The sequence below is a fragment of the Urocampus carinirostris genome, chromosome 14 (assembly GCF_059441175.1).
Source record: "Urocampus carinirostris isolate Australia breed hairy pipefish chromosome 14, RoL_Ucar_1.0, whole genome shotgun sequence".
NCBI lineage: Eukaryota > Metazoa > Chordata > Actinopteri > Syngnathiformes > Syngnathidae > Urocampus > Urocampus carinirostris.
This window is the reverse complement of record NC_142362.1, coordinates 465513-488921: the sequence shown is the minus strand read 5'-3', so window position 1 is coordinate 488921 and position 23409 is coordinate 465513. Positions and strand designations below refer to the sequence as shown.

The 23409-nt window shown below is 41.8% G+C and overlaps 1 protein-coding gene across 2 annotated transcripts in view; it reads left to right on the top strand.

Moving 5' to 3' along the window:
- Positions 1–2463: 2463 nt before the first annotated feature.
- Positions 2464–23409, top strand: part of sema5ba (sema domain, seven thrombospondin repeats (type 1 and type 1-like), transmembrane domain (TM) and short cytoplasmic domain, (semaphorin) 5Ba) — a 111477-nt gene continuing 90531 nt past the window's right edge. For both annotated transcript variants that reach the window (XM_088352593.1, XM_088352592.1), the window contains exon 1: positions 2464–2612. The gene's annotated coding sequence lies outside the window, so the exon portion shown is untranslated. The remainder of the gene's footprint in view (positions 2613–23409) is intronic.

Genomic DNA, 23409 nt, shown 5'->3' with positions numbered 1-23409 from the left:
TGTTTAATTGCTGTTAAAAATGTCAACAAAAATTGTTCAAACCTCATATTGTTAGAAAATGATATCATAAAATTGTGAATGTGTTTAATTGTTGTTAAAAGTGTCGAGAAAAACCGTTCAAACCTCACATTGTTTATTTGCTGTTAAAAGTGTCAATAAAGTTGTTTAAATTAAAAACTAAAAAATGCTATTATTGGGCTGATTAATAGACAATGAAGTGCCTCAGCGTGGATAGAATAAAACCTACCCGTGCATGTAGGCTACATAAAAATTATCATGCCAATTAGTTAGTTTCTGTTCCCAGATATGGTGAGTTGTTCGGTTAGTTAGGGTTTGAAACATATCCTTAGTCGTCTTTCTTTCGTGTTTTTGTTCATTCGCAGCTAGTTACCCTTTCGATATATTCCAAGTTATCCCTCTTACATGTTTTGTTCAGTTAGAATGAGTTTTCCAGCATAGTTAAATGGTAAATGTTCTGCATTTCTACAGCGCTTTTCAAGTCAATGAAGACCTCCCAAAGCACACACACACTCACACACCAATAGGGAGTCAGCCATGCAAGGCGCCTACCTGCTTATTGGGGGCATTAGGGATTCAGTGTCATGCCCAAGGACACTTCCACATATAACACGGAGGAGCTAGGAATCGAACATGTTGTCATCTATATTTGTGTGTTTTTTCAGTAGATTTTCGTGTTCCAACATAATCTACATTACCTTTTGTGTTTGGTTGAGTTACATTTAGTTAATGTTCCAACATATCCTGAGTTCTCCCCATTCATGTGTTGTTCAATTAGTTAGTTCGTGTTCCAACATCTCCAAAGTTTTTTTTCCTTTCGTTTTTTTGTTCAGTTCAGTTAGTTAATGTCATGGTTGCCATGGCGCCCAATCGGCCCCGCCCGTGTGGCGCCATCTGCAGCTTGTTGACAGATTGGCTCCCTGTCAGTATTTAAACTCTGTCCTGTCAGTCCCCTTTTGTCGGTCCATCTGCGAATCTCTGTTTTTACACAGCAAGCCTTTTTTCACCTGTCCTGTTTTTTGCTCCTGTTTGTCTCTCGCTACGATCCGTTTTGATCTCCACCACGTCTGCTCCCCCGTCCCGAATAACGATCCCTTTTTTATCTCGACCACGTCTACTCTCCTCTCCTGGCTTTCGACTTGTTTCTGATCCCCACCACGTTTTTGCTCTTCTATCCCAGCTACTGACCCGTTTTTTCCGTTCCCGACACCGCCATCGCTCGCCACGGAAGTCAGAGCGAACTGCTCCCCGCGACCAGCGTTCTCTAGATTGTGTGTGCAATCCTTTACCTTCTTCCCAATAAAATTGTGAGGAACGTTATGCGAGTGGGTCCTGTTTATGTTCTGGTCCTGACAGTTAAGGTTCCAACATATACTGTGTTGTCTTAATTTAATGTTTTGTTCAGTTAGAGATGGTTACTATTACAACAAATCCCAAGTTTTATTTTCTTTTGTTCAGAGTTGGTCAGTTTGTATACCAATACATCTTGCCTTGTCTAACATTCCTGTTTTTTTTTTCAGTTATAGTTAGTTCGTATCCCAACATATATTGTGTTTCAACATATCCTGCGTTTCCTGTATTGTTTTGTTCAGTTAGGGTTACTTGATGCTCTCAAACATGCTAAGTTGTCTCTCTTTGATGTGTTTGTTCAATTGCAGTGAGTTAGCATTACAACATATCCTGTGTTGTCTTTATTTCATGTTTTTGTTCAGTAACAGCTCGTATGTATGCCTTGGTCTTCCCTATCTCATGTTTTGTTTATTTGGATTTAGCTGAAGTTTTAGAAAATTACCCCAAAAAAATATACAAGAAACATGTTATTTAGTTGATCCTGTGTTGGTGATGTCTTTGAATTTCGAAGATCGTAGTTAACTTCTTTGTTTGGTTTCTGTACACTATACAATACATTTTCTGTAAATAAATCGTTTTCTCAAATCTACTTTTGTGTCTACATTCATGGAGTCTGCTTCTCCGGTCCATAATATCTATATTCCAAAATATCCTAAATTTTCTTACTTTCATGTTTTGTTCAGTTACAGCTAGTTACTGTACCAGCGTCTTCCCTGTTTTCATGTTTTACTCAGTTAGTCAGTGATCCAAAATATCCTAAACTGTCTTTCTCTCGTGTTTGTGTTCCGTTAGAGTTCCGAGATATCCTAAATTGTTTTCCTTTAATTTCATGTTTTGTTCATTTACATTGATAGGATTTTCTGCCCCCCGTGAATAAGGAGTGCAACTTTTAAAAACTCTCCTTTTGAATGACCGTTTTGTTTAGTTTTGTATCCCCTCCATCACAAGATGACGTCAAAATTCCCACGAGGTCATGTTGTCCCCCCTCCTCTCAGGGGCGCGCGTGCACTCGGTCGGCTGCGTGCACGCGCGCCGTGCAAATTGGCCCCCACCGCCCTCTCCGAGGTGGTTCGGTCCGGAGATCGCCCAACAGCTCTCGGAAAAGCTGGCTTTTGCAGTCTCTCGGCTGCAGGTCCAAGAGAAAGAAACGCTCCGGGCGTCAAAAGGAACCTGGAACCAGCATCCAATTTCCCCTGCCGCTACTATTCTCATTTGATTTTGGGGCGCCAGGAAGCTCCGAGAAGGTAGGAAGCTGCTTTCGGTCGCTACCTGGGTGCACTTTGATGCACTTGAAGCTTTGTGTCGCTCGCCTTTTTGGAGCAAACTTGCGAGACTTTCTGTTTCGCGCTGAAATCAATTGTGTGTTGTTGCACATTTGCAGAATTTGACTTTCCAATCACGTTGCACGAGAGGGGGCTTTTTTTTTGTGGGTGGCAGCTGCCTTCACTTGAGTGTGCACACCCCCTGAAACTTCACAAAAGAAGCTTTTGGGAAACATTGAGGGACCCATGCAAAATTGCTTTTCAAGCCTTATTGTATGGAAGATGATGTGACTGTGGTCGTCAATCTGTACCTGGATTTAATGTGATTTTTATGAATAATTCTCACCTCGATATTGAAATATTCGGTATCCATTTCGTTCCAAAATGCAGTTAGCTGACAAACATGATTTCGTTTGCAATAGAAGCTTCTATGTTTTTAATCAAAAACCCGTGCTTAAATATTTTTTGTGCATTGATGTGTGAATGATTCCCACCCCAATATTTAGAATTGATTGCATTCTAAAATACAATTGTCTTGCAAATAATGTTTAGTTTAGGATGAAATCTTGTTCGCGGGCATTAAAATCACCCATGTTTTTTAATCACACACACCTGAGCTTGGATTACTTGTGCATGGAAAGCAGCATTTTTCGTCCATTTTCTTTCATAATTTTCACCTCAAAATTAAACTATTTAGTATACACGTTCTTCAGAAATGCAGTTTGCGTACAAAAAAAGGGATTCGGGGCGATAAAATCGTATTCCCATGTGCATGAAAAGCACCCAGGTTTTCATCATAAACCTTTGCTTGGATTTCTTGTGCATTAAAATCATCCTTAATATTCCAATTTACAAATGATCATCACGCCAAAATGTAAATATTCAATTTAAATTTAAATAGACAGTTTGCTTAGAAAGAGGATCTGTCTGAGCTGAAATCTTGTTCACATGTGCAATAAAAGAACCCAAATTTCTATCAAAAACCTGTGCTTGGCTTGTTTGTGCACTGAAAACTGCTTTAATCGTCCATTTTATGAATGATTCTGGTTAATTTCATGAAAAATGGCAGTTTGCTTGCAAAAAGGGGGGGGGGGTTTGTGTGGCCTGAAATCTTGTTTACACGGGCATTAAAAGCACTCATGATTTTATCATGGAGTATTTGTGCATTTAATGCAGCTTCAGTTGTATTTTTTTGGGATGATTCGCACCTTAAAATGTAAATATTCAACTGTAATTTCAATAAAAAAGCAGTTTGCTCAGAAAAAAAATTTTTTTTTTTTTTTGGGGGGGGGGTGAAATCCTAATCACACGTGCATTAAGAGCAACCTTTTTTCTCATTTTCCATAAAGCTATCTCCTTTCATCATGCAAACTCTCCTCCGATCAATTCATTCCAAAAATCCTGAGCAATTCTCTCCTCGACCTGTCAAACAAAGGAAAATAGTTACTGGAAGTGTTCGAGAAGCCTGCAGTGCAGTGAGTGAGCGGTAGGGGGCAATGTTGAGCAGCCAGGTGAGCCATGTTGCTGCAGAGCAGGTTGGAACACGCGCACACAAAGGTCATTGCTACTGTTGATTGCTGTCTTTTTTTCTCTTTTTTTGTTTTTTGTGCATTCTTTCTCAGTCCAGATGCTGACAAAAGATATGATAGACGCTCAGGCTTGAGCGCGCTTTATTTGTATTCAAAGGAGGACTTTCATTTGCTGTTTAATTGAGATACCGTTGCTTGAGCGCATTTAATGAAGAGGCCATTATTATCCATTAAAGATGAAATGGCTCTAGAGTGCAGCTGCTTATTTTTTTTAGTCCTATTGCTCTGTTTGCTTGGAAAAATAACATTAAATATGGATTTTCATTACGCCTTATTATATATTCAGCGGCATGTAACCGTATATTTATATATTTCCTATTTTCCCAAATTTGAGCCACATGTCTTTAATGAGAAAAGAATACGCCGTCCGATTCCTCTGTGGCCGGAGAAGAGGATCCTGCCAAATAAGACTTAAGAAAATGATTTATTGACAGAAAAGGTGTCGGATAGTATACAGAAAGGGAACAATGACGTTTAGAATTCTGAAATTCAAAGACACCAGAGCGACTCAAACACAGGCTCGGCTTCCTAATTTTGAAATCCTGACCTGTTCTAAATTTTACAAAAATGAAATGAAGAAAATCCGAGATGGGTTGAAACACAAACGAGCTTTACCTTTATTTACCAGCTGGCAGAGATGGGAGGCAGCGTCGTGGCCGTCACAGACTTTCTGGACTGGTTTGCAGGCCGGGGGCGTCGATGATGTCATGCACTTTCCGGACATTTTCAACATCTTACCTAATGTTTACTATTCTGTGTAGAGTAATGCCAATTGTGATTCACCCAGGTCAATCCTGGAAGGGGGATTACCACATGTGAGGTCCTTTCTCAAGGTTTCTCTTTTCTCCTCACACTGAGGTTTTTGAGTTTTCCTTGCCCGCATGCTGGTTTAAGATCAGGTCATTGTGTCATTTTGGAATTGTAATCCTGTGCAGTCCTTTGAGACATTTTTGTGATTAAGGGCGTCATCAATAAATGTGACTTAACTTACCTGAGAAAAAAATGGAAGAAATAAAACAAGATATGTTGGAACAGTGATTACTTTGAACTGAACAAAACACAAAAGGTTGACGGTGCAGTGAATCTTTTCACGCGTGGACTGAACTACATGTTTTAACGGAACAAAACGTGAAAGGAGACAACGCAAGAAACATTCTCACGTGTGGACAGGGCTACGAGATTAAGAAATATAATGCAGGCTAACTAACGAGCTGCAACTGAAAGAAAGACCTGAAATTTTGAAATCCTGACCTGTTCTAAATATACAAAACATGAAATAAAGAAAAATGGGTTGAAACACAAACGAGCTTAACCTGAGAAAAAATGGAAGAAATAAACACAAGATATGTTGGAACGCCGATTACTTTGAACTGAACAAAACACAAAAGGTTGATGGTGCAGACGCGTGGGCAGAACTTACATAAAGTTTTAACGGAACAAAACGTGAAAGGAGACAACACAAGATACATTCTCACGTGTGGACAGGGCTGTGAGGACGAGATGAAGAAATATAATACGGTCTCACTAACTAGCTGGAACTGAAAGGGAACTGAGAAACGGGCAATGCAAGTGTTGCTGGAACAACTCACTAAATGAACGAAACATGGAAAAAAGACAGCGTAGTGTATGTTGGAACCCTAGCTTACTGAAAAAACAACTTGTCTAGTCCATCAACTTTCCATTATCAAAGTATATTGCATTCAATTACTGTGACATCGTATTCCAGTTGTAAAAAAGCTAATTATAAAAAATAACCTAGAGGTAAAGCCAAAACAATCAAAATAGCCACAAAATTAAAGAAGGGGGTGGGGAGGGGGGAACTTTAACAAAGGAAAATTGTCTTATCCTCTGTTTTCTGAACTATCATGTTCTGTTCTGATGCTATTCGGTGGAATTGTGTTCTCTGATGTCTTAAAGGTATGTCACAAGTTTTTGGGAGTATATAAGGAAACTCGCAGCTTATTTTTCCCGTTTTGTTGAGTGAGCTGGTTAGTTAGAGCTCCAAAATATCCTTTGTCCTCTTTCATGTTCTGTTCATCCAAATCTAGTTAGTGTTCCAACAAACCCTGCGTTGTTTTTATTTCATGTTTTGTTCCGTAAAATCAGGTTAGTGTGCCTGTCTTATTATTTGTGTTCTCATCATCTTGACACCCAGGATGTTGTTCTGTCCATGGGTCAAGATAGTGTCATGTTATTTTCATGTTGTGTTCTGTTAGAGCTGCTTGACGTTGGGCATGATGTAGTTGTTGTTTAAGGCATGCCTATGTTCCTTGTTTTGTTCAGTTGGAGCGAATTGGTGTCCCAACAATCCTGTGTTTTGTTTCTTGCATTTTTCATGTTCATGTGTCGTCTTCTTTTTATTTCATGTTATGTTCTGTTAGTCATGGTTGGTGTTGGAACCTTAATTAATTGTTCTATCCTTGCATGAGTGTGTTCCCTGTCTCCTCTTCCTTCTGTGTTCGGTTCAGTTAGAACTAGTTGGTATTTTAAGAAATCATATGATGTCTCCTTTCATGTTTTGTTCAAACCAAGATATGGTTTCAACATTTCTCGCAGCTTCTTACTTTATTCGTTTGGATCTGGTTAGTGTTTCAAAACGATCTAGCTGCCACGTGTCGGCGCACCTTTGTTAGCGTAGCGTTGATGTATTTGAATTTCTGAGGATCCTCGTAACTTTGTTGTTCTGTTACTGCACACTGACGGATACTTATTTCTTTCCTATGAATGAATCGTTTTCTAAAATCAGTTTTACGGAAGTGGGTTGAAATCGGTTTAGTGGGTTCTTGGGTCCTTAGTTAGAAATGTTTGGTATTCCAGCATATCCCGCATTGTGCTCCTTTCATGTTTTGTTCACTGGGATCCAGTTCGCGTTTCAACATTTTGTGACGGATACTGTATGCGTGGTCGTGTTAGAGAAGTTTTAGTAAACTTTCTTGCCCTGTTTCTGTAAGCAATCCAAAACCGAGTCATTTACTGTAAATTGAGGGCAGCAGCAACTAATCGATACAATTAATTGAAAGCAATGATTATAAGTGTTGGCAAATCTTTAGATCATCGATTCGTTGCATCAAGTATTTTATGACCCATTAAGTACGTCAAATCAATGCAAATAACTGTGCACACGCTGGGATTTCCAGTACCGCTTTGAACCAGCAGGGGGCGCCCAGACCGTTTTTTTTTTTTTAAATAAAAAAGTGATGTTACTTTTTTAATATCCTAAAATTGAACACGGCCTCATTTACAAAACAATTGGCATAAAAGTTTCAACTTTGTAATGCTTGATTGTTTCATCATGAAACAAATTTTAGCATTCAAAGGAACAGAAATTGTCACAGAGGTACTGAGAGGAAACAAATCAGAAAAAAAACTCAATATTATAAAATAAAATGATAATAATGCCATGTTTAACTTCCCTGCGACCCTGTTGAGGATAAGCGATGCAGATAATGGACGGATAGAAGTTCAACTCTACCCAAGGGGCAAATTCTTGAGCATATATCATTTTCACATCGGGAATGTTTATTATTTTCAAAGATTTCAACCCAAGTAGGGAAAGTAGGTTTACATTTTTTATATATATATATTTTGGTGGATAAAAAAGTTCTTCACATAAAATGAACTGTATTGCTTATTATTATTTATTTTTTTGGGAGTCAAAAGTCCAAATATATAGATTTTTGGATAAGGTCCTACCTTATATCTTAATATTTGCAGATGTATTTCATATATTTGTATGTATTTTTGCTTACGTCAAGTTCATTAACAAACACTTGGTTTTTTTTCTTGTTTTATATTATCGAGTATTCTGTCTTTTTGCTCTTCATTTCATTGATTTTACGGATTGAATCGTTATCTGCAGCCCTACTGTCAATAATTCCTTTTAGTGAGATGAGCTTCTGTTCCTTCTGCTTCCAAAGACAGACTGAGATCATTTCTTCCTCATGCCATGAGGCTCTTGAACTCCACCCAGGGGAGTAAAAGCCCTCATGAAACCCCACCCCTACATTTGCACATGACCCTTTTTTTATGACAGTGTGGCACTATTGAAATACTCTATATCAACACGTTATATTGGGTATTTCTGTATTCTATTTTCATTTATTTTATTATTATTTTATTCTTCAACAAAAGGATACTGCTGGAAGTGTCAATTTCTCTACGGGGGATGAATAAAGTATCTATCTCTCTATCTCTATATCTATGTCTATGTCTGTCTGTCTTTCTGTCTGTCTTTCTCTCTGTCTGTCTCTCTCTCTCTAGCTATCTAGCTCTCTATCTATGTTCTCCAATGACGACGCAACCTGCCAAAAAAGGTGTTTCAGTTCACAATCATTAAGCAAGTGTTGAATGTGACCCAAAGAGGCATCATCAATGAGCAGTGCTGCTGAATATTGCAGATTACGCGTGAAAAGTCCCACACGCTTGTTTTTGTCTTACGGCGGATTAGCCTCGTTGTTATGCTTCCTTTTCAGATGGAAAGGGCTTTTCTATTTATTCCTTTCCGAGGCTGATGAATTTATGAGGGTTCTTGACAGCTCCTGGTGGTGCTTTTTTTTCTCAGGGAAGGGGTTCGGTGGGGGGGGGTCAACAGGACCAACTCTACTTTCTCCGTGGCGCTTTTGCCGCCTTTGTTCCGGCTTCTTTTGTGGCGAGCGCTCCGGAGGGTCCTCCTACCGACGGCGGCGTCTGATGTCAGCATTCATTATTGATCGGGAGATTTTAAACCGCGGCGCTTCGCCGTTCATCAAATTTGCAACGGGGTCGTACTTAAAACCCGGGGGCCCGTCGTCATCGTCTGTCTGGGTCGGTATGAAACTTTGATGGTCTGAGAATCTGAATCGTCTCTGCTTTCTGTCCTGTTTTGGGAACGCACCGGATATTTTCCTAGCCCCTCGACACCATAAAATACGGACTATAGAGTGCAGCTGATTATAAGCCGCACCCAGTACATTTTAAAAGGAAAAAACATTTTGTACATACATAAGCCGCACCTGCCTATAAGCCGCACGTGCCCACATTGAAACGTGAGAAATTTACAAAGAATGTAGCCCGTAAGGTGATCGTTTGAGACCCCAGCATCATAATGTTAAAGTCTAAAGGGAAAATGTGTATTATCAAGCGCCTCCTGGTAAGAAAATGAAATTGATTAAAAAAACAAATTCTTATTTGAAAAATAAGCACAAATTTAAGAACTACAAAATAAACGTTCGCGTTTTAAAATACTCATAGCTGGGGACATTTGCATTTATTCTAGCCTCACTTAGATGGAGCTGGCATTTGTCTTATACAGGCATCATAGGCGCCGCCGCGAGCGGCAGCCTTTCCTGCAGCTCCGTGTTATTTCGCTCTTTTTGTGATTTCTTGTTTTAAGTGTCTGCTTCTATCTTTGGAAAAAAATGATTTTGTAGCAATAAGATGGATAGAAATAAACTCTCTTCATCCCCGTAGGGAAATTCACACTGGCTTGAGGCGAACGTTCCGGTGAACCCAGGCGACCTTGAATAAAAGCACAGTTTACGAGAAGGTCTGTACACAAAGGAGTTTGCACAGACCAGTCCTTTTTCAACTCGAGTGCCACAGGACCTTGTCTAGTGTGCAGTATCCCTGTGTTGTTTATTAAGAGATGAACAGGATGGCCTCGGGGTGCTGTGTTATAGTTTAGCCACAGCGGAGTGGATGACGTCACACGTTAGGCCAAAAGTTCCTGCAGCAGATGGAAATCGTTGTGCCCAGGGTGACACCGCCTCGTCTTCACATAGATAGCGAGTCTGCCTCCTCTCTGCTTCCCGCAGGCTTTTGTGTCTCTGTCGGTCCTAACAGCGCCGAAGCCGGGTAGCTCCACGTTGGCGTCCGGGATGCTGGACGTGAGCCACATTTCCGTAAAACACAGCAAACGGCACTCCCTATACGCTTTGATGTTTTTCACCAGCACAGCTTGTTCGACAGTGTTATTTGGTACCATGATTACGGACGGTACCGAAGACTTATATCGCTGCTTAGCCTTAGCTTCGGCTCTGCATCCACGATAGGGCCCCCTTATAACGCCGAATAAACGCATCTTTCTGCGTTAAAACCCATAACCGTAGGATAGAAAGCCATCCAAAGTGTAGTTGCCAAACGGGACAAAAAACACTGAAGATAGAAGATGGTTACAATGCTGATATATGACCCAATAGTAAGAATGACGCAACTCAGGAAAGATAACCCCAAGGTTTTTATTCTGGCGCCGTATACTTTTATCCAAATTTTCGAAAGAAATGCCCCTCTGAGCGCTAACAAGAGCCATCAGCAGGATGTCGTCTGATCCGCCATGTTGGGATGAATAATTTGGACCGCCGTAAGCCCCCCCCCCCCCCACTCGTGCTATTGTCCCTATTGGCCCCGGCCTCGCTCTCTTTAACTCTCTCTCGGCCCTCCGTGACACTCAAGCTCGCTGCGGTGCGAAACCAGACTCTGCCCAGGCAACCTAATCTGTGCTAACAATGCTAATCATGCTAATTAGCTCTCCATTAGCCTCCGCTGTTTGCATATAAAGAGACGCTCCAGTTTCACTGGCTGGAGGCGAACGTTCCGGTGAACCCGGGCCACCTGGAATAAAAGCGCGGTTTACGAGAAGGTCTTTACACGAAGGAGTTTGCACGGACCAGTCTTTACACGGACCAGTCTTTTTGCAACTCTTGTGCCACGAGACCTTGTCTCGTGTGCCCGGTCTTATCTTCGCAAAAAAGCGGGCCGTTGTTCGGGATATTTGATTTCTTTCCAGTCAGCAGAGTAATTGTCACATTCATCCATATCAGTAGGTGGCAGTAGATTGCTTTTTTTTTTTTTTAATTCCATTCATACGATAATCATATGCTCATGATAAATGTGAATTTCCCTACGGGATAAATAAAGTTCTATCTCTATCTATCTCTATATCTATCTATCTCTATCTAGACATCTCTATCTCGACATCTATCTATATCTCTATCTAGACATCTATCTATCTCTATCTAGACATCTATCCCGATATCTATCTCTATCTAGACGTTTATCTCTAGGCATCTATCTCTCAACATCTATCTAGACATCTATCTAGTCATCTATCTATCTCTATCCATAGGTGGTACAGGGAAATATTTTCCTGAACTGATTTTATTTGACACTTAAAATAAAGAGCAGAAGACACAAGTGGATTTTGAACTTGCAAGAACAGGGAGAGAAGCTTTCAAACAAGGAAGTCCAATCTGCTCTAAAGACCTTCCGATAAGCCTTTACTCTTGATTTATTCTTTGCGCAGAAAAATAACGACAATACAGCAAACAAAGTAAAAACCTTGCACATTATGTTGCTGATTTATTTTATTATTTTATTGTTGTATTCAAAAACCAAAAGTGACAAAATAATAGTCGGTCGAAAAAATTGTTCTGGCTGATATTTTTTGTTCATTATAGGTATTATTTTTGTTACGTTTGTTCTGGGTTTTTGTTATGTTTCTGAAAAACAACAATGAACCAAGGTAACCACAAAAGAGAACAAAAAAACCTACTGTCTAGGCTCTTGGAAAATCAGGCAGATGCAGTTTTTTCAGATTTTGGTAAAATAATACTCCGATTTGCGGCCCTTACAGTCAACTTTCCTTTTTTTTTAATTCATGTCATAAATGGGTGGGGCTAAAAATCTCAAAGAAAGCCAAGGCGAAGGTGGTCAAGGGGCTACTGCCATCATCTGGTGAAATGGGCTATTATGTTTTGTACAAATTTATTCGACACTGCGGTCAACATTACTGGCGGGCCACATATGATTCATTTGAAGACCTTCGGGGTTGTCAAAATTGGATCGGGGGTTGTAACTGCCCCTGAACAGACTTTGGACATGCACGATTGATCATCAAGAGCAACTGCCGGACCAAACATGCCGACGACGAAAGGACCGCTGTGAAAAGGTGAAGCGACCGGAAGCTGTTTTAACGGCCCAGCGGCGCTTTTTCTCGACGCACTGCGGTTCCAATGAAAATGCTGCAAAGGCGAGAACTCCAAACCTTTGACGTGGCTGAATTTATTCAAGAATAAGGCCGGGCGGAATCGTCGGCCTTCACACATTTCCAGATTACCGAATAAGAGAGTTTGCCAGGTTGAGGGCAACTCCAAATTGGAAGGTTTGTTTCACGCTTTGAGGCAGGGGTCAGAAACCTGAGGCTCGCGAGACACGTATGGCTCTTTTCATGAACGTAAGACTCTCATCATAGTCTCAGATTTTCTTCAAATTGTGCCGTGCACCCAATCATGCAAAGCGTCGGACAGAAACCAGCTCGGTGGCCTTAGGGTTAAGTGCCAGCCCCTGAAACTCGAAAGTCACAGGTTCGAGCTTTGGCCGAGTCGAGACTTTCAACGTTTTTGTGTATAATCCCATCTTTTTGTCGGATCCTTCAAATTTCGAGGTAAAAGCAACTTCTATGCGTCTCCTGTGACTTTAAGCGTCTCTTGTTCAATTGCATTGTTAGCAGAAGTAGTCATGGATGCCAAAGCAATTTGAAAGTTATTGTGCTGCCGGGGGCAGAACAGAGTTGTCCCCCCAAATATGAATTAAATCGTGAGATTGTTCCCATTTCTGACCACATGTATGCATTCTTCTGTGACTTGTATGCCTTCTACCGTGGAAAGTTTCCCACAAGCAGAAGAAAATACATGACGTCACACACAATGCATTGTTGGCGGAAGTACTCATGGATGCTAAGACTGTGTCATAGCAAGCAATTTGAAAATGAGTGTTATCGTTCCGGTGCTTTTCTTTCATGAAACGGAGTCATTTTTCCACCCGGATTACGGTGGCACCGAAATTTACAGAGGATTACAATGAAAAGAACGGATTGTCCGCGCTTAGACGGTAAACATACTCACTCACCAGGACATACTTTTCCAACCCTAACCAGCTGTAAGAGAACAAAACATGAAAGTAAAACGAACAGGAAACGGTCCTACTAGTAAACAGTAAGGGGAGTTCAATGTCATATAATGCGGGACACTAACGAGCTGTTACTGAACAAAAACAGAAAAGAAAGACAAAGCGGGAAATGTTGGAACCCAAGCAGACGATACAAGCTATGTTAATAACTGAACAAAGCTTGAAAGGAAGAAAAGGCAGAATTTTTTGGAGCATCAACCCTAACTGGAAAAAAACAACAGGACATGTTGGAACAAGAACTCTAAATGAAGATCAATCAAACCTGCTGTCAAACTGTCAGTCAAAACAAATCAAAGAACCCTAACTTATTGGAAATAGGACATCGAAACCCCACCACTTGTTTTGAAGGAAAAAAACAACAATTGAAATCCTTCATTCTAAACTTTAACAATGGGGCCACCACATGGAAACCATCAAACACCGCCTTGAAACCTGAAAGCTATAAACCTCAAAACAAACTTTTCAAAAACTCCGTTTTGAAATCCCGCTCGCAACCCTATCTCTCGACTTGTGTCCCAAAAGCGGGCTTGAAACCCAAATTTTGATTTTAGATTGAAATGCACCCTAAAAACGAGCCTTACTTATTTAAATTCATCCCTTATCTCTCGAGTCGCATTCCCGAAATTCAAAATGGACTCGCTCGTCCTTGAATCGAAAAACCCTGAAAACCTTACATCGGTTTAAAACCTGAAACCATTCCTCGGTTATTTCAATGTATACCTCTTTGAGTTGCATCCCCAAAACTCGAAATGGACTCTCTCGTCCTTGAATCGAATCTCTGAAAACCTGACTTCGGTTTCAAACCTGAAACCAGGCCTCTGTTATTTCAATGTATCCTTTATCTCGTTGAGTTTCATCCCCAAAACCGACTTGAAACCTAAAGTTTCAATCCTAAATTGAAACCGACTCGCTCGTTCTTGGTCCGAAACCCCGAAAACCTTACTCTGGTTTGAAACCTGAAAGGAGTCTCTTTTCTCTTTGATTTTGAGTGTCATGTAAGCGAATGTGTCTCTCTCTGAGACGGTGGCTAATAAGTATCACGTCCCCTCAAAGCTCACTTGACCGGACCACGCTCGCTGTTGTTTCGTGCCGGTCGCCACGGCAACAGCGGCCGACATCGACCGACGCGTCGGCGCTCCTCGGCCTCAATGGCGCATCAATGGCGACCGATGACTGGTTACGTGGCCGACGGCGGAAATTTGCAAACGAGTGTCCTTGAGTGTCAAAGATGCGTGTGGGGGAATCTTTTTTGTTTAGAAGTGATTTGCGATGGAGAAGGAAATCCATTTGTGTGTGTGTGTGTCTTTGACAAGTTCAAGTCAGCAGTCTTTGCTGATTTATGTTGTTTGTCAGTAATGGTGGTCATCGTGTCTTTGATTTATATAACCAAACCATTGAGCAAAAATTCAGCAATAGTTGGCATCGTCTTGGATTACAGATTGGTGTTTTGTCTTTGATAAGCATTGCTTTTCGATACTGATAGTTTTACCTGCCTTTGGCGGGAGAAAACTGGTTTGTGTGTCTTTGATGAGTTACAAAGTTAATTTTCTTTGACTCTGCGTTCATTGACTGTTGTCAGTTTCAAAATAATCATGTATCTAATTTTACTAGGTAGAAAACAGAATTTGATAAATGAGTGTCTTTGATGAGCATCAAAGACTTGTTTTCTGTCTTTGGTGAGCAATCTGGTCCGTATAATAGTTTGCGATTGAGAAGCAAACCCATTTGTGTGTGTGTGTCTTTGACAAGTTAAAGTCAGTGGTCTTTGCTGTTGTATGTTGTTTGTCAGTAATGGTGGTCATCGTGTCTTTGATTTAGAAACCATTTTATAACCAAACCTTTGAGCAACAAGGCAGCAATCGTTGGCATTGTCTTGGATTACAAATATGTGTATTGTCTTTGATACTGATGTTTTTACCTGCCTTTGGTGGGTAATCGTGTCTTGATGCTCGTGATTTATGATTGAGGAGCAAGCCTATTTGTGTCTTTGATGAGTTACAAAGTTATTGGTCTTTGAAGACTCTGCGTTCATTTTCTGTTGTCAGTTTCAAAATGATCATGTCCCTGATTTTACTAGATAGAAGAATTTGAAAAATAAGTGTCCTTGATGAGCATCAAAGACCCGTTTACAGTCTTTGCCGAGCAATCTGATCCGTTTAATGATTTGCGATTGAGAAGCAAACGCACGTCTGTGTGTGTGCGCTGCAGTGTTGCATGCTGTGTCTTTGAAAGGTTTCTCAAAGGTCTCTGGAAGTCAATATACAAGAACATAAGAACTGACGTTTAACAAATCTTTTAGTGATTTTGAACACGTTGGACATCTTCTCATTGATTTTAGACGCTAGTTTCTTTAATAGGTTTCATAAAGATCTTTAGGAGTCAATAGTCAAGAAGAATAGACATTTACAATAATTGTAGACACGTTTAACGTATGGCGATTGATTTTAAACGCAGCGTTTAACCATGTGTCTTTGATGTGAAATACAACAATCCCCGGAAGTCAAGAGAACAGAGGCTCTAACAGTTACAAATCTTTGAGTCGTCGGAGACGCATTGAACACGTAGCCGTCTCCGGTGTTGCACGCTGTGTCTTTGATGGTTCTTTAAAAGGCGTCCGGAAGTCCAATTCTATCGAGAGGAGCAAAACGAGACCCGTGAGCCGTGCGCTGACCTGGCCCTCCTCCAACATGGCCGCCTGCCTGGTCTCCGCTTGACCACGCAGTCGGAGTTTGCGCGTGTGCGAAACGGATGAAAAATCGGAGCATCGGAGAAGCCTTCGCTCAGCGAGAGGCGTTCAACGTCCTGCCAAGTGCGCGGGATTTTTACGGCGCTCCCTTTGCTTCTTTTTGATGCATCTTGGATGGCGTTTTGGATGTTTGTCTCAAGACGAAGCCATCCATTCGCTTTTATGTGACAGCTCTGCTGACAGGGTCAAAGAGGCCCGCCAAAGCCTTCGACGCCAGCTTCCGTGTGGCTGCCCACTCAACAGGTGAATTCAAGTGTTGCTCTCGTTGAGGTGAAAATCAAAGATGATTTCCTCCTGAATCTGACATGTTGTCTTTAAAACACGGTCTTGACTTTGATTACACCTTGGGTCCTTAATAATGACCTGCTATGCCGATATTGAATGTGAGTGTTCTTGTGTCTCTTTGATGAGCAATCGTGCAAAGTCAATGACTGTTTCATCCAAAATTATGTTCGCAGTCTGCTTTGACTTTGATTACGCATTCTGTTTTTAATATGGAGATTTTATACCGTTGTCGAATGCAAGGAGTATGCATTTTCTTATGTGTGTCTTTGATGAGCCAGTACATAACATCAATGGCGACCTTATCCAGACTTGCGTTCTTTTTGTAAGACATTCTTGACATTGATTGCACACTGTGTCCCGTCATACTGTGGTTGAATGTGACTCATACACATTTTATTAGGTGTGTCTTTGAGGGGCAGATTACTGAATGTCAGTTACTGGTTCGTTCAGGTTCTACACGTTCTTTTCAAAATATATTTTTGCATTTATTGAATGCAACGTTTATACATTAGATGTGTCTTTGATAAGCAAATGTGTTACATAAGTCTTTGTGTAACCTAGTGCTGGCATGTCAGGAACAATCCCTCAGTCATTAAAAGAGAACATCTTAAGTTGTCTTTGAGTGAGTGAGTTACGCGTAGTGTCTTTGAGTAGTTTGCTTGAAGAGTAAATTCATATGGTGATGAATTTATGTCAATGACAGTTTTATCCAGAATTGTATAGCTTGTCTTTGAGTGGAAGTATTGATTTTGGTCCCTAGGTGTGAATGAGCGAGCGAGTTGTCTGTCCCTGTGTGCCCTGCGATTGGCTGGCAACCAGTTCAGGGTGTCCCCTGCCCACTGCCCGATGATTGCTGGGATGGGCTCCAGCACCCCCGCGACCCTACTGAGGATAAGCGGTGCAGCTAATGAGATGAGATGAGAAAGTGCCATTAATATTGTTAAATTCCAGGGTTTATACATTTCCTTGTAAGTCTCTTTGATGAGAAAAAAATTGACATCTTTTTAAGAACTAAGTACTAACATGTCACGGAGGAGACAAAAACAGCCACTCGTCTTCAAAGAGCATCAATTGTTCCAGAAAGTGTCTCTTCATCAATGTTTGACCTTGAGTTACGCAAAGTCTCATTGATAATCAACACGCACAAATCTGAGTAGAAGAAAAAAAATCAGCGTCGTTGCTAATTAGATTTTTGATGAGCAAACGGCATCTGATTAGCATTCACAATGATTTGAATGACGCAACGTGTCTTTGATTGTCAGGTAGAAATCGAGTTCAAGGTGGATCCTTCACAAATGGAGAATTGCGTCTTTGTTCTGCAATTGACAAATTGACACTCTTCATCAATCATTGACCTTGAAGTCCACAAAGTGTCATTGATGATCAGCAATTGTCCACATTTTGGTTCAAGTCAAATCTTTGCTCATCAGTGTAATCCTCAATTATAGTTTAGATGAAAAATAAAACTTGGACTCTTTATTATCCTCAGTAACACACAATGATTTGAGTTGCACAGTGTGTCTTTGATGAGCGTAAATTGTATCAATCGGCATTATAGTTAAATCTTTGACAAGCGCCATAAAACATACTTCTATCCTCTGGCTTATCAATGAGCTATACTTCACGTTGACAATATCTGTATATTATTTGTTTTTCGACATCCATTTTGGCCTGGTCATCCTGGAAGGTTTTATTTTCCTCATGTTGAGATTTTTGAGTTTTGCCTCTCCCTCATGTAGGTTGTAGATCAGGGGATGGTGAAGTAATAGTCTGTGGTCTGCAATAATCTGTGATCTGTGCAGCCCTTTGAGACTCTTTGTGATTAAGGGCCATACAAATAAACATGACTTGACTCATCTTGAGGTTTTTGAGTTTTTCCTTGCCCTCATGTAGGTTTTAGATCAGGGGACGGTGAAGTAATAGCCTCTACTCTGTACAGCTCTTTGACATTTCTTGTGATTGTGGGCTATACAAATAAACATGACTTGACTCATTTTTTTCTTGAAAAAACAGCTATTCATCATGATCTACTGTTGAATGCCTTAATTTGAGTTCACTAACGTGTCTTTGATGAGCAACAAATCTAGGTTAATCTTAAGTCTTTGACCAACTCCATTCTTGCCAATTCTATTTTCCTGATGAGAAAAGACTCGTCGTCATCCACCACAGGACACAATGATTTGAATGACCCAATGTGTCTTGGATGAACATTACACTGCTTTCGCCTTTGTTCAGCAAAATAGCTCCTGTGCATCAAAGAGCATCAATATTTGGTGACTGACACGGACACACTCGCTCAATCTTTTTGTCTTCATCACTTTGATCTTTGAATGGATTTCATCCACAACATTCCACTTTGTTTCGTCTTGAGGTCGGTCACCATCGCCTTTGATTAACGTATCCTTCAAATTCCAAAAGCTTCAGAGAAAGTCCGAGTGAAACCGAACTGCCGTATTTGATGTTTTTTGTAAAATTGGCCCTCCATTTACAGCGCAATCCTGTAAGAAGTGCAACGTCCATCTACCCACGAAGCGCTTCAATAACCAAGCACCTCAAATCCTCCTCTCATCAAAGACCCCATCGATCCTTTTAGCTGATGAGCCGGTTGAACGTGAGCCAAATTCCAAGCAAGTGCAGCCCACTTAATGCCTTATTTCACAGCGTATAGATAGATATACTTACTTGCACTTTTTTGGATTGTCATAGTTGTGTCTTTGATTTTCCATAGTAGTATGCGCCATTGTTGAAGTGGTAACAGCGAACAAGCATGTGAAAGTTTCATATTCCCTCGATTTAAACACTCATTTGGGCTCTTTTTCTGGCACTTTAGTTCCCCCACATCACGTACAGTTTAATGCCGCAAAGCACTCTGGGACTTGTAGTGCAGAGACAAATGATAGGAGCAAATTAAAAAAAAAAAAAGCCTCGTTTGTGTCAGTTTATTCCTCCAGAACGTTTCCGTTTTAATTTCTGCCTCTATGGCGAAGATGTTACTGTTTCTGCTTTCGGCAATAGTTGATGAGGGACAATGGATTGCAGCCACACAAGTGCAGTTCATTTAAGACTGAGACCAGAACCAGACTCTTTGTAATTAAGGGCTATACAAATAAACTAACTCGACTTGACTAGATAACGAGTAAGCAGGAAAGCTCGAATAAAGTCTGGTCTATCGTCCCCCACTCGGGGATAATGGATCGTGGCCGCACGAGTGCAGTTCACATTTTGGTGGAGGGAAGGTCAAGAATGGACTCTGCCGGCCTCGCTCGCAGCAATACGCAATCGGCGACAAAGCCTCTTTTCTTTAGGGGACTCACTTGTGTCTTTACTAAGAAAGTCCTACTTGGTGTCTTTGATGATCTCATTACTGGTTTCACCACGGGTGTCCTGCTGGTCGCGGAGATAAGCCGGATAAACGAGGACGGCGTGGGTTCTCAAAGTTTCTTGGATGACCGCGCCGAGGATCACCGCGGGGTTTCATTGTTTCTCTTCTCCTTTAGTCTCAGCGAGCGCCTTTGATGCCGGGGCTGTTGTAAAGCGACATCGATGTTTATTTGTTTACACAAACTTTTCTACGTGACAACCGGGGGAGAGAAGAATCGATAACATCAGTCTAAACTTGAACAAGGAATGGTAAATGAAGTCATCAAAGACACAATGGCAAATCACTTGAAAAGAAGAGTAACACACTAACGAGATTGACTGTCGCGGAACTATTTTCTGTTGAATTCGTTCATCGGTTCAATGATATTTGATTCCGGTAAGGTTCAATTTCAACTATTTGACCCTCAACCTTTGCTGTTTGTTTGCCTCAAATGCTCTTTGAGATGAAAACCAAAATGGATTCAGAGTTTGAGAAATTGCCTGTTGGCCTCCCATGAATAGAGAGTGTGAGATGGAGAGAGTAATGAAAGGAAAGGTGGAGTGTGATAAAAGGAGAAAGAGAGCGAGACAATGGACAAAGGGAGAGAGAATGGAGAGAGAGAGAGAGAGAGAGAGAATGGAGAGATAAAGAGGGAGGGGGTAGATAAAGTGTGAAAGGGGGGTTAAAGAGAGGGAGTGAGAGAAAGACATATAGAGGGATAAAGAGGGAGAGAGAGGGATAGAGAGAGGGTTAAAGAGCGAGAGAGAGAAAGAAGGGGGAGAGAAAGAGAGAGAGAGATAAACCGAGAGAGGGATAGAGAGAGGGATAAAGAGGGAAAAAGAGAGAGGGATAAATAGCGCGTGAGAGAGAGAGGGGGGGGGAAGAGAGAGCGGGAAAGCGTGGGATAGAGAGAGAGAGAGAGAGAGAGAGAGATAAAAGGTGGACAGAGCGAGTCTGATAAATCCGATTTCCCGCTGTCCTTGAACGCAGCATATGAGCTTGTTCTTTGGTGTAGATCTTGTGAGATGGATATTAAAGGATTCGGTGACTTCATATGAAAGAAATGACCCCACCCTACAACGTTCCACTTTAAAGTACTGAATAGGAGTTTTTTTGTCCCCTCTCCATAACATTTCCCCCACAATACGACGTCAACAACAAACGATGGAGCCTGCCCATAAACTCATGGCATCGTGACCATGCCAATATGCTATTGGTAGAATTACCTCCCATGATGCCTTTCTCTCACTTCACTCAATTCAGAATCCTGCCTAAAGACTTCCACTGATGCTAAAGGGAGACGCAAAAACGATCATCCTGGGGGGGAGTCATAAATCATGGGACCTATTTGTTCACTTTTCAATCCCCAGTGAGACCCAATAGTTGGAATTTCCCAGCACCAAAAAAAGGGCGGAAATGGAGGCCCCGAAGGCGACACTCGCATTGACGGCATCTTTGGGGTACAGGTAGAGCAAGGGGCCCCCGAGGACCCGGTGGGCGGGGCCTTCTTTTCACAAAGATCCTGGGAGAGGAGGAGGTCCCGACGGAGTCTTTCATTCACCGAGGAGGCAAAAAGAAAGAGAGAAAAAAAGAGTAGCCTCCTTCGGCGCTCTCGTAAACAAACCGGCCGCTTCTCAATGGCGCCGGGGAGGGGGCGGGGCTGGAATTTGCCGACGTGCGGGTACGAATGGGCGCGGAGCGGAAGAGTTCACCGGAGGTCAACGGCGCTCAAAGAGGCCGTGCTGGTCGACAGAAGAGGAATGGCGCTCGCGTGAGCTAGCTAGCGAGCGAGCTAGCCAAAAGGATCCGGCCAATTGGAACGAATAGCGGCTCCGGGTTACCGGGGCAACCGGATCAAGCGGCTCAGACGCCTCGTCGGGTAAAAATAGACGAGGACGAAGGGGGGCGCTTGATTTGAAAGACCCCCCGACTTCACATACGTACAATTATAGAAGACGTCTTGGCCTTTTTACTGAGATTGAAAGCGATTTTAACCCCTTAACGTCAGACCGCACCATGTCACCAGTCACAGAAATCGCTCGCATATCATTGGAAAGTGCAAACTCTTGCCATTCAAGACATAGATAGATAGATTATTCATCCCCGCAGGGAAATTCACACATCCATCAGTATGTTGTTTAATAACAGATGAACAGGATGGCCTCGTGGTGCTGTGTTGTAGTTTAGCAACAGCGGAGTGGATGACGTCACACGCTAGGCCAAAAGTTCGACGTCCTTGCCCAGGGTTACACCGCCTCCTCTTCACGTAGATAGAGAGTATATAACCATCACATAAACATCACTGACAGTCTAAAACAAGATGCCGCAAAACTAAAATGCCGGTAGCTCAATCTAGCATTACCCGCAAATACAGTCTCGTCACATGGACAGGAGTCTGGTGAATTCAAGCGTGTCGAATATTGACACCAGAATGCCCACTGATTTAAAAAAAAAAAAAAATCCGCCTCAAAGCATGTCTGCTTTGTCAGACGACTTATGTTGTTATCCATCTGTTTCGCCCCATAATTCCCTGTTACAAGGGAACAAACTTGTGAGAGGATTTCTGATATGGCCGCTCGCCTCTCACTTTTCGATATTGACACCAGAATGCCCACAGATTAAAAAAAAATCCACGTAAAAGCATATCTGCCTCATCAGACAACCCATGTTGTTATCCTACGCTTTTGCTACATAATTCCTTTTTACAAGTGAACAAACGTGTGAGATGATTTTCAATATGGCCGTTTGCGTCTCACCTTTCGATTGACACCGCTCCCGAACCAATAACGAGCCTTTTTTGGGGGGGGGGGGGGGACGGTCCAAATCCTGCAATGAACCTCTGAAGGCCTGTATTTTGAAAATGGACATGCAAAATGAATAAATAGGAACAAATGCAGTGTTTTAACGAGAAATCGGAAGAAAATAAATCAGTAAAAATGTGTATATATAAATCAAATGTATATTATTATTACTCTGATTTTTGTATTTTCAATGTAAAATATCTTTCCTCCTCTGAAATGTCGGTTTTGATCAAAACAAATCACTGAGTTTTTCCAGTCCATACGTTGTTGTCGCTACCCCCTGGGCCTCATATATTTAGTTAAGGATGCTAAGAATGCGCCGGAAGAAAACAAGTTCCTTTCACGGGCAAACGGGGGTACGGCCGAAGGGGTGGGGGGGGGGGGGGGTTCGGGGGTTTTTGGGGTTCTTTTCCCCCTGTTGTCACGCTCCATTCTCCCACGCCGCCATTGTGTCACGGCCACGCCGCATTAGCACCTTTTTTTACAAGGTGAGAGCTTCGGGCACACAAAGACGGGCACATCCTCGGACGGCCTCACATTGGGGGCCTTGGCTTCTCCGGGGGGAGGGGCAAGGGGGGGAGGGGGGCTTCTTCACCCGTCAAGGGGGTCCCTCTCGCGTGAGTCACGCATTGCGATGATGTCATGGCTTGGCTCGCTCCGGAAACCTTCCTGGAAAACTTGGGAAACTTGACTTTTCCCTTTCTTTTCCTTAAGCCGGGGGGGGGGGAGGGGGTGTCCAACCTTTGGAGAAAACGGAGGGCCGGATGCGGTCGGCTGAAAATGAGTGAGGGACGACTATTGTCAATTTCCCTACGGGGATGAATAAAGTATCTAGACATCTATCTAGACATTTAGACATCTATCTATCTAGACATCTATCTCTATCTATCTATCTAGACCTCTATCTCAATCTAGCTATCTATTTAGACTTCTAGACATCTATTTCTATCTATCTAGACATCCAACTAGACCCCTATTGCTACCTATCTAGACATCTATATATCTATCTAGACATCTATCTATCTAGACTTCTAGACATCTATCTCTATCTTTC